Consider the following 8,704-nt stretch of genomic DNA (forward strand, 5'->3'; position numbering starts at 1 on the left):
TTATTCCGTGCTGGCTGGGCTTGATCCCCTGGTTTTCCTGCACTTAGGGTGATCTCTTCCATAACCTTGCCTGGACCCAAGGTTAGGCTCACAGGCCTGTAGTTCCCTGGATCCTGGGCCTGTTGAAATGGGTTAGAAGTGATGATTAGTAGGACTCTAAATGAGGTGTGCAAGTGGCACATAATCGAGTTTTTCCACATCTGAGTATACAGTTATATAAATTGTATAAATCTTCATGCATTTTATAGACAGATGTTTCCCTGAGAAGATATCCCTAAAATTCAGCAATGTTCCCCATTCATTGTGTGATTGTTAGTTATTTCTGCCCAAGAGGGCTATGTTCACCTTGCAGAGGGCAGCCAACCTTTGTGAGTAGCAGTGTTTCCAGCCCTAAGACCTGGCAGATCAAGCAGTCTACAAGTCTTCCTTACTCGTGTAGGAACCCCAAATCCACCCGATGCTGCCAGAGCTGGATCCAGCCTCTCTCCCTGGCATGGCAGCTGCTGTCAAGCAAGGGCTTGAGCCCAGCCTGGGAAACTGTGTGGCCTCATCTCAGCTCCTCTGACACACTTCACAGAGGAACAGCATCCTGTGTGACTCAGCCCATTTATTCCCTCTCCTCCTTTTCATACCTTGTGTCTTTCTTATAGCCAGTCCAGCACCTGAAGGGAGCCTACAAGAAAAATGGAGAGAGACTGTTTACAAGAGCAGGTATTGAGAGGGCCAGGGGGAATGGCTTCAAACTGATAGAGGTTAGGTTTAGATTAGATATTAGGAAGAAATTATTGTGAGGATGGTGAGGCACTGGCACATGTTGCCCAGAGAAGTTGTGGATGCTCCATTCCTGATGGTGTTCAAGGCCGGGTTGGATTGGGCTCTGAGCAACCTGGTGTGGTGGAAGATGTCACTGACCCTGGTAGGGGTATTGGAACCAGGCTGATCTTTAAGGTCTCTTCCAACCAAAACTATTCTATGATTTTCTGTCTAAACTGCTAAGTAGCAATGCTGTACATTGCCAAAAGCTTCTCTGTTTCCCCCTCCTTCCCCAGCCCCCAGTTATTGGCTGTAATTTTGTAATCCTTTAGATACAGTTTACTTTTCAATCGTGCTGTTCACTTCATTCTAATACAATGAGTTGTGTAATACCAACAGCACATCGGGCATCTCAGCAAAGGAGCTTGAGTTACTATGGAAACACAAAACACCTTTATTTAAAATTCAGGGAAAATTGCCAGCAGACTATAATGAGCACACATCAGGTTTCAGCCTTAGCCAAACAATTTGTCTGTTTAATGACTGTATCTGCAGTGAAAGTGTTTTGAAGCGTGAAGGTGGCTCTGTGTCTTCCCCACCACCCACGGTCACAGTCTACGACAGGCGGATTGACTGCTGAGTTGAAAAACATGCTGAATCTTTAGAAGAACACGGATCACATTTTGAGCTGAAATAAATAATAAGCAGTTTCAGAGGCATCACTGCATTTGGAAGAGTTCAGTGTAGGAAAAGACAGCCTGATAAACTAATTTTTTAACACATTCAGAGAGTTCTGATACACAGGTAATAAATGCACTTTTATTTAGATGACTGGAACAGCCTTTGGGACCTTCAAGCCCAGTCTGGGAGCTTTCTCAAATCCAGGGACTCCAAGAAAATAAACGGGAACTTATGAGCCACAGGCTCTTGGTGCTGCAGGAGATTATTTCTAGAAGACGAGTCCATTCTTCCCCCAGAAAACAATAAGCAGTGATTTAGTAAACTAAACTGATGGATGAATTATTAAGAAAAGAGTACTGGAAGTTCCTATCTTAAAGTTTAGATTTTTTTCAGGTTTTCTTTAAAAATGGTTTGTCAGCTCACGAGTATCAGAAGCAATATTATTAAAGTACAGTTTAAAAAAAAAAGGGAAAAGACAGCTAAAAAATGTAAATCAAAGGTGATTTTAAGAAAATTATTAAATTATTGCCCTGACCATAACTGCTTTTCAGCTAGCTAATCTCCCAGAAGGGGAGCTTTATATTTCCAGGCATTCAGAGTGAGCTTCTGCATTTCCTTTCCTGTTGCAGGAGCCTTCCCGAAGTCATATCATCTCTGTAGCCAGCAGGGCACTAAACTGTGTCTCTGCTCCTGCTTACTGTGCTGCACTGACTCACATGTGAATATAGGTATTTTAAAACCTTTTCCCTGAAAAGTACCTTTATGCACTAAGTGGTAATTACACTGGACTCTACTGTGCTGTTCCAAACAATTAGTAGGGTTGCTTCACACACTGCAGCTGAACAGGCCTTCACTGTCACAAGGTGGATGTTCCTCAGGGCAGGTAGGGATAGACAGTATTTACCATAATTTAAATCATCTGCATTATGATTATTTTTTACTAATGCAAATTACCACCTTTTTATGTCAGTTCAGCCTATTCACATTCAGAACTTGCCTGCTTCTCTTCTTTTTCCCATCTGAGAAAATCTGTTGATTATCAACAATAATATAAAAGAAAAATCTGAGGGGATTATGTAAATAAGTGATTGAATCAGCACTTCTGCAGTCATTGCCAACATGAAAGCCATGTGACATTTGCACAGAAGAAAAACAAAATAAATGCAGATTCTTCTTTGTCTATTCTCTATGTTCAGTTAAAAAATTAAAATGATGGCACCCCTTACTTAGCAAAGAAACATTGGAATCAATTAATTACAAAGTCAGTTGCTCTAAGCTAGTGAGAAATTCACCTTTCAGCACATGGATCACCAGCATCTGTTTGAATATGTTCTGTTACTGGTACTGCATCCCTTAAAATAAACAGCAGGGTTTTATTTGATGAGTTTCTGTTTTGGGACAAAACCCCAGTGGGTCCGTTCAGGTCTATCTGGTATTCTGTCCTTATGGTCTTTGGTCTCTGGAGATCACAAAGAGAAATCGATGCCAGTGGGGTAGATGGGGTACAAGGTTTACAATAAAAGCAAGCTCTCCAAATATAGTTCACCTCAGAGACCCATTGCATTACAGTAATGCAATGTAATGGCTCGTGGCTTCCTTCCACAACGGAGGCATTATTTTGCAATCTGCTGTTGAGAGTTACATAAAGCCTTTCACAGCAGAAATGCATGCATATGGAAAGGACAAGCTAGGCAAACTGTTCACCTCTGTATTTCTATATTTGTATTGATATTTATGATAGGAAGCAAATGGAGCGAAGTGCTGAAAGAGCTCTGCATTTATTTTATCTTTCTGTCTCAGTGAATCCACTCTTGACTTTTCTGCAGGCTGTAAGAGTTCAAGGTCCTTCCCTGCTAATGCAAGGTCAGTCAGTACTCTGGCACTGGAGCAGCTGACTCCCCATATTGCATACATCAGGAGCGAGCGTGCCGTGTTTTGCTTATGGTTTGAATTAGTGACATATGTCATGCTCTTATCAATGCAATTCCTGGTGCACGTCCCTTCCTTCAGTGAAGGAGACACACTGCAAATACAAGGAACAGCAGCTTATAGGTGAGAATGGGGCTTCAGCTCTTTAACCATGGTCTGAAATCCACAACTCTGGCTTCATCCCTTGCAGCATCAAGAGCAGCTTCTGCATTTGTTTGTTTAATCCAAAATGTATTAATAGCCTCTGCCAGCCCTGACCCAGCAGGACCTCGGACACCCTGCATGCATTGCCCTTGGGAGAGACAAGGTCAGTGCTGCTCCAAACACTTTGTCTTGTACTCCCTGTTCTTCTTCCTCAGAGAACTTTTGCCAGAGGCGCAGAGGCAACCATGCCCAAAAAGGAACCACAGTTTCCTTCCCATACTGTAATAAATCTGTGCTGCCTGGTTTGTATTCAAAGGGATCAGCACTAAAAGTGAAGTCACTATGAATCCAGAACATGCTCTACCCAGTGCCAGCCATTTCATTCCAATCTTTGCATCAGCCTGCATGGAAATACCATAGGCAGTGAGAGATATGTTAAAGGCAAGGTAAGATTATGTTTATGATATAACACCAGGCCTTTTTGTGGTAAACTTTATCATTACTTTTCTCAAACTTGTTGCTATAGGTTAGCAGAGGGGCTAAAGCAAAGGGGCTTTAATCAACAATCTCAACAAGAAAACTGGGAAGCCCTCCATGCATTGGCTCTGTTTTCTTCCTTTGCCTGCTATTTTGTTCACTTTTCCAAAGCGCACATCAAGCAAGCCCTGGCTGGATGTGGGCCCCTCATTCACACTTCGGTGTCAATAGGAAATGAGGAGTGTACACTCAGCATCTTGCTGGCCTGGGCAGCAATGCAGTTACACTGCAGATGCCTGCTTTAATTAGGAGATCTTTACTTTGCCAGCAGACCTGGGCAAGTGAAATCTTGGAGGCAATGAATTACATTTTGCTCTTTTAACCTTTCTTCAGTTGGCATTTTCAACCTTTCTTAGATCTTGGCTTACCTATTGCATTTGATTCTACTTCCACTGATCTCTGTAACATTAGCAATATTCTTTTTCTTTTAGATACTTCATCCCTTATAATTGCAAGAGCAGGAATCTCTGTATTCTTATTTAGCCAGGAAACCATTGCTTATCCCTAGCAACCACAGTATCACACAAGGTATTTCTTACAAAGAAATTCCAATAATTCCATATACGTAGACCTGCATAGAGAAGGTAAGTTGCATTCAAAGACAGCATTGTGCAAACTGACTCAGGTACTTCAGATGACCACAAATATTGACACAATGGCAGTATTTTGTATTCTGAGCTTGTACACCATGGTGATGTACACGCTGACCAGGATTAACCCTTTGTCTGCTGCCCTTAACCATTACAGTTGTCAAATTCATAGGCAACTAAAATGTGCACAAAAACTTAAAATCAAATGAAGTCATCTAAGTAAACATGATCCTGAGTAACTGCTTTCTAAGGTGAACTCATTTGGGAGGGATCTTAGCCGAAATTGTGGTTCCACGAGGTATTTTTAATGTCAGTCCTTCCACACTGATGTCTGTGCCTTGGTGCTCACTCAGACGGCAAAAAGTCTTACTTCATTCAGACCAGAGGGAGTGACATCACTTTTACATAAAGGGAGATTCTGGCCTTTGTGCTTCATTCAGATTAAATCTCTACAGAGACAACCTAAGAGCTGGCTCTCCTAGCGCTGCTAACAGAATCGATTTTATGCCACCGCATCGCCAGAGTTTGTGCGGAGGATACGGAGCGAGCGGCGGATGCCCTACTTGCTCTGTTCCCATGACAACACCCTGCAAAGCAGCTCCCTGCGAGCTTCCCTCTGACTGCCTCATCACATCTGACAGCGTGCCCAGGCTCTGACTTTCAACCCAGACAACGCCTCTTCCTTCAATTAATGAAGAGCATTTTACAAAGAAAAAAGGTCTATTTGAAATAGTGATCGTCAGAGCAGAGGCATTAAGCTCTCCATCACCCAAACGCAGGGAGAATGGCTGAGTTTGATTTGCCACTTACACTGCACACTGCTGCTTGGTAATTTAGTCGGGAATGACTTTTGGTTTAGCTGCAGAGACTATATATTTTTTTCACTGGTGCTGTTTCTCCATGTATGCTGAAGTGAATTAATATTTAACAGCACTTCGGGTAACTCCTGATTTCATGTAGGAGATGGTAAGGAGTTGCTCTGACTAATATTCCGGAGAGAAAGATCTGCTTTTGTTGTGGGGAACCTTGTCCTGCCAATCTTCCAAAAGTTGTGTGCCTCCTGGCACTGCAATAGTGAAGCCTTGGGCCAAATACAGATCAGTCAAGCCAGCAGCTGTCCAGGCAGAAGTCTTTGGAGCTGATGGTTTTGGTGGTATAGCTGAAAAATGTGTAGCATAAAGATGAGTTCAGGACATCCTGGAGCGGCAACTGCCTGTAAGAGGGGCACCGTGGCTGTGTTGGTGAGCCAGACCCTGTGCGCCCTTCCTCTGACTGCAGTGCTCTGAGCACCCCTTGCCTCGTGCCTCTCTTTGTGACTGCATGACCCAACTCTGGAGCTGGGTTCACCCTCACAGGGCTCAGCGTGAGGTGCTCTCTGCACTGCACTGGAGGATGCTGACAGTCCCACAGGTGATGGCAGATAACCCTTCCTGGGCTTCTGCCTCACCAGCAGCAACTGAACTCAGTGTGCCCTGGCTGCTGAGATTTTTTAGAACTGCAAAGGCTTGGTATAAAATCCACTGCAACAAGCTCATTGCCCCCATAGACAGAAAGCATTCTGTAGGTTGTGAGCTCAGGGTATCTACCAGAAGGCTGTTTGTCCTGCTTCTTAGTGACCACAACATGTGTATTTTGATTCAGTCCACTATTCAGTGTTATCTAGCCCAAGCATTTCTGTGACCCCAGTATCAGCCTACACAGTACCTCAATTACTGGCTGATCTGCTATTCCATTTTATTTGATCTGAGCCTTAAAGACCAAATCACGTGTACTGCAAATTACTTGATGTCCATCCTTAACTTGGATGGCTTCAAGCAGGTGCTGGGGAACAATTAGATCACTGTCTGTAGAAGCTGCTATTTAACTGAGAAAGAAAAGACAACTCTAAATAAGACAGATGCAGAGAGAGCTCAAAGCTTGCTCATACTGATAATGAAAATTAATCAAACATCATTAGCAGTCTCCAGAGAGTTCAGTACATCATGTGCTTCAGAGATGTGCTTCTGGTTGTTCTCTGCCTGACGAGAGCACCCACTTCTTTCAGCTCAAGGGCAGAAAGGATATTTACTGCATCAACTAAGAGATCAAAATTTGGAGCCTTTTTGAGAGTGGGGTGGCTTTCTTTGAAAGCAGTTTGGGCCAGCCTGCAGTTTAGTGGTGGTGAGCAGCCATGATCTCTGGGGAGATAAATACACGCAAGTGACTCTACTAAATACATAACCTTGGTTTTCTTCCCATAGAGTGATACTTACCTGGAGACAGTCCATTCTGAGCGATGCTCCCTGGGAGGCTGCTTCTACACCACTTAAATGCAACTGTGAAGGGCTCTTGGGTAAGCAGCATATTCCACGCAGGAGAGCTGTGGGAACAGTGGGTAATTAACACCAATCTCCTATGGATCATCTTAGCACACAGGTAATTCTACTAAAACCTCATGTCCTTCCTTTTACCATATTGCCTGTCTTCTTCACTTGCCAGGTTGCCTTAACTTTCACTCACCAGCTTCAAGACCTGGACGCTGAGTCCATTTTGTTTGTATCATGTTTAACATACTGGACCCCTTATTGGAGCTTCTGGGCTTTACAAGTGAGTGTTTTGTTTGAATTTTGTGTTTGTGTCTTTTGGGTCTCTTTGTTTACCCACCACCACGGCTTATGTTTATAGTTTGGTATTGTGGGTATGGTGGTGAAAGCGAATAACTGACCTTGCTTGTCGAAGATGCATCAATTCAGGCTTAAAAATCAAGAGAATAAAATCTAAAAGAGTAAAGGAAATTCAAGGTTTCTATTTGCACATGAGCACGTAGTTGTACAGACCTGCAGCACTCCCACAAACTAGTCTTACAGCTGGTGCACATTAACCCTTCATCCTGTCATGCAGAGTCATGAGACCTTCCCTCCTGAAGGTGGGTTCTGGGGATACCTCACTGACCTCACTGCAATCACAGTACCAAGGTTGGGGCTTTGCCTTTGCTGTGCCTGGCCTCTATTGCATTAGTTACCTGTGATCCTCAGGAAAAAACAAGCCATATTTTTCCCCTAAAGCAATAAGAGGTGCATCTGTATCACCTTAACTTGATTTGGGATGGCAGAGAGCGGAAGTGCGGGCAGAGCAACTGATGTGGGCTCGTTGTCATCAGTGTCTTCTAATACAATTTTTGAATGAGAGTATCCTATTAACTTCCTTTGTACAGATTACAGTGATTCATTACGTTAGAGCTTTCTCCAAGGAGGTTTTTTTCAGCTGACACTGTGCTCAGATGGTCCCTGGATAGGTACAGGTGAACCCCTTTTCCCTTCTTTACAATAACTACTTAGATAGTGTATGAATTCCCAGTAGAGCACTGCCGAATGTTCTCCTGAGGGCAGGAAATGCTCCCTGGGGTGGAAAATGATCTTTGCAGGAGAGGGAGGACTTTGCTGAGGGTTAAATAACACCCAAATATTATCAGCATAAACTCAGCACCCCTTGTTGAAACAAGGTTACGCTTTCTCTCTTCAGCTGCACCTCCCACCAGGTGGAGCGGGCACTGCCCCGTTATGCCACACAGCCATGAAGCGCATGCACAGCACAAGCAAACAGGATTTTGGAGATTCTGTGGTGGGACAGGTTGCTGATGAGTGTGCCCTGCACACCTGCAGCACCAAGGACAAGAGCTTTTTGCCTGCCTTATCCTGCCCATGTGTCTGGGCTGTCCATCCCCCCAGCCTGCAAACTATAACCACTGCATGCTCAGAGAGCAAATTATTTGTAAAGGCCTTAGAACCAGAGGAAGAGAGAAATTCCTCACCTACATAGTCTCCTTCTCCTCATTAGAATGACCTTTTCAGAGCTCCTGTCTATGAGGATCAGAAACAACAGCAGCTCTGCTGTTAAATTGTTGCTCTGTAGCAAGCCCCTCTAGGAGCCTGTCCCTCTTGACACTTTATAGCTGTTAAAACATTGACCAGGACCATAAGAGAGATGTCCCCACTGAGACATTACTCAGTCCTTACAGCTAAACCGTACCTGAGATCCTCACTTTACTCATTAGTTAATTGGAAGTCACTGAGCAGGACAGTGGAAGATGG

This window comes from Lepidothrix coronata, unplaced genomic scaffold, assembly GCF_001604755.1.
Source record: "Lepidothrix coronata isolate B3197 unplaced genomic scaffold, Lepidothrix_coronata-1.0 Scaffold1, whole genome shotgun sequence".
Taxonomy (NCBI): domain Eukaryota; kingdom Metazoa; phylum Chordata; class Aves; order Passeriformes; family Pipridae; genus Lepidothrix; species Lepidothrix coronata.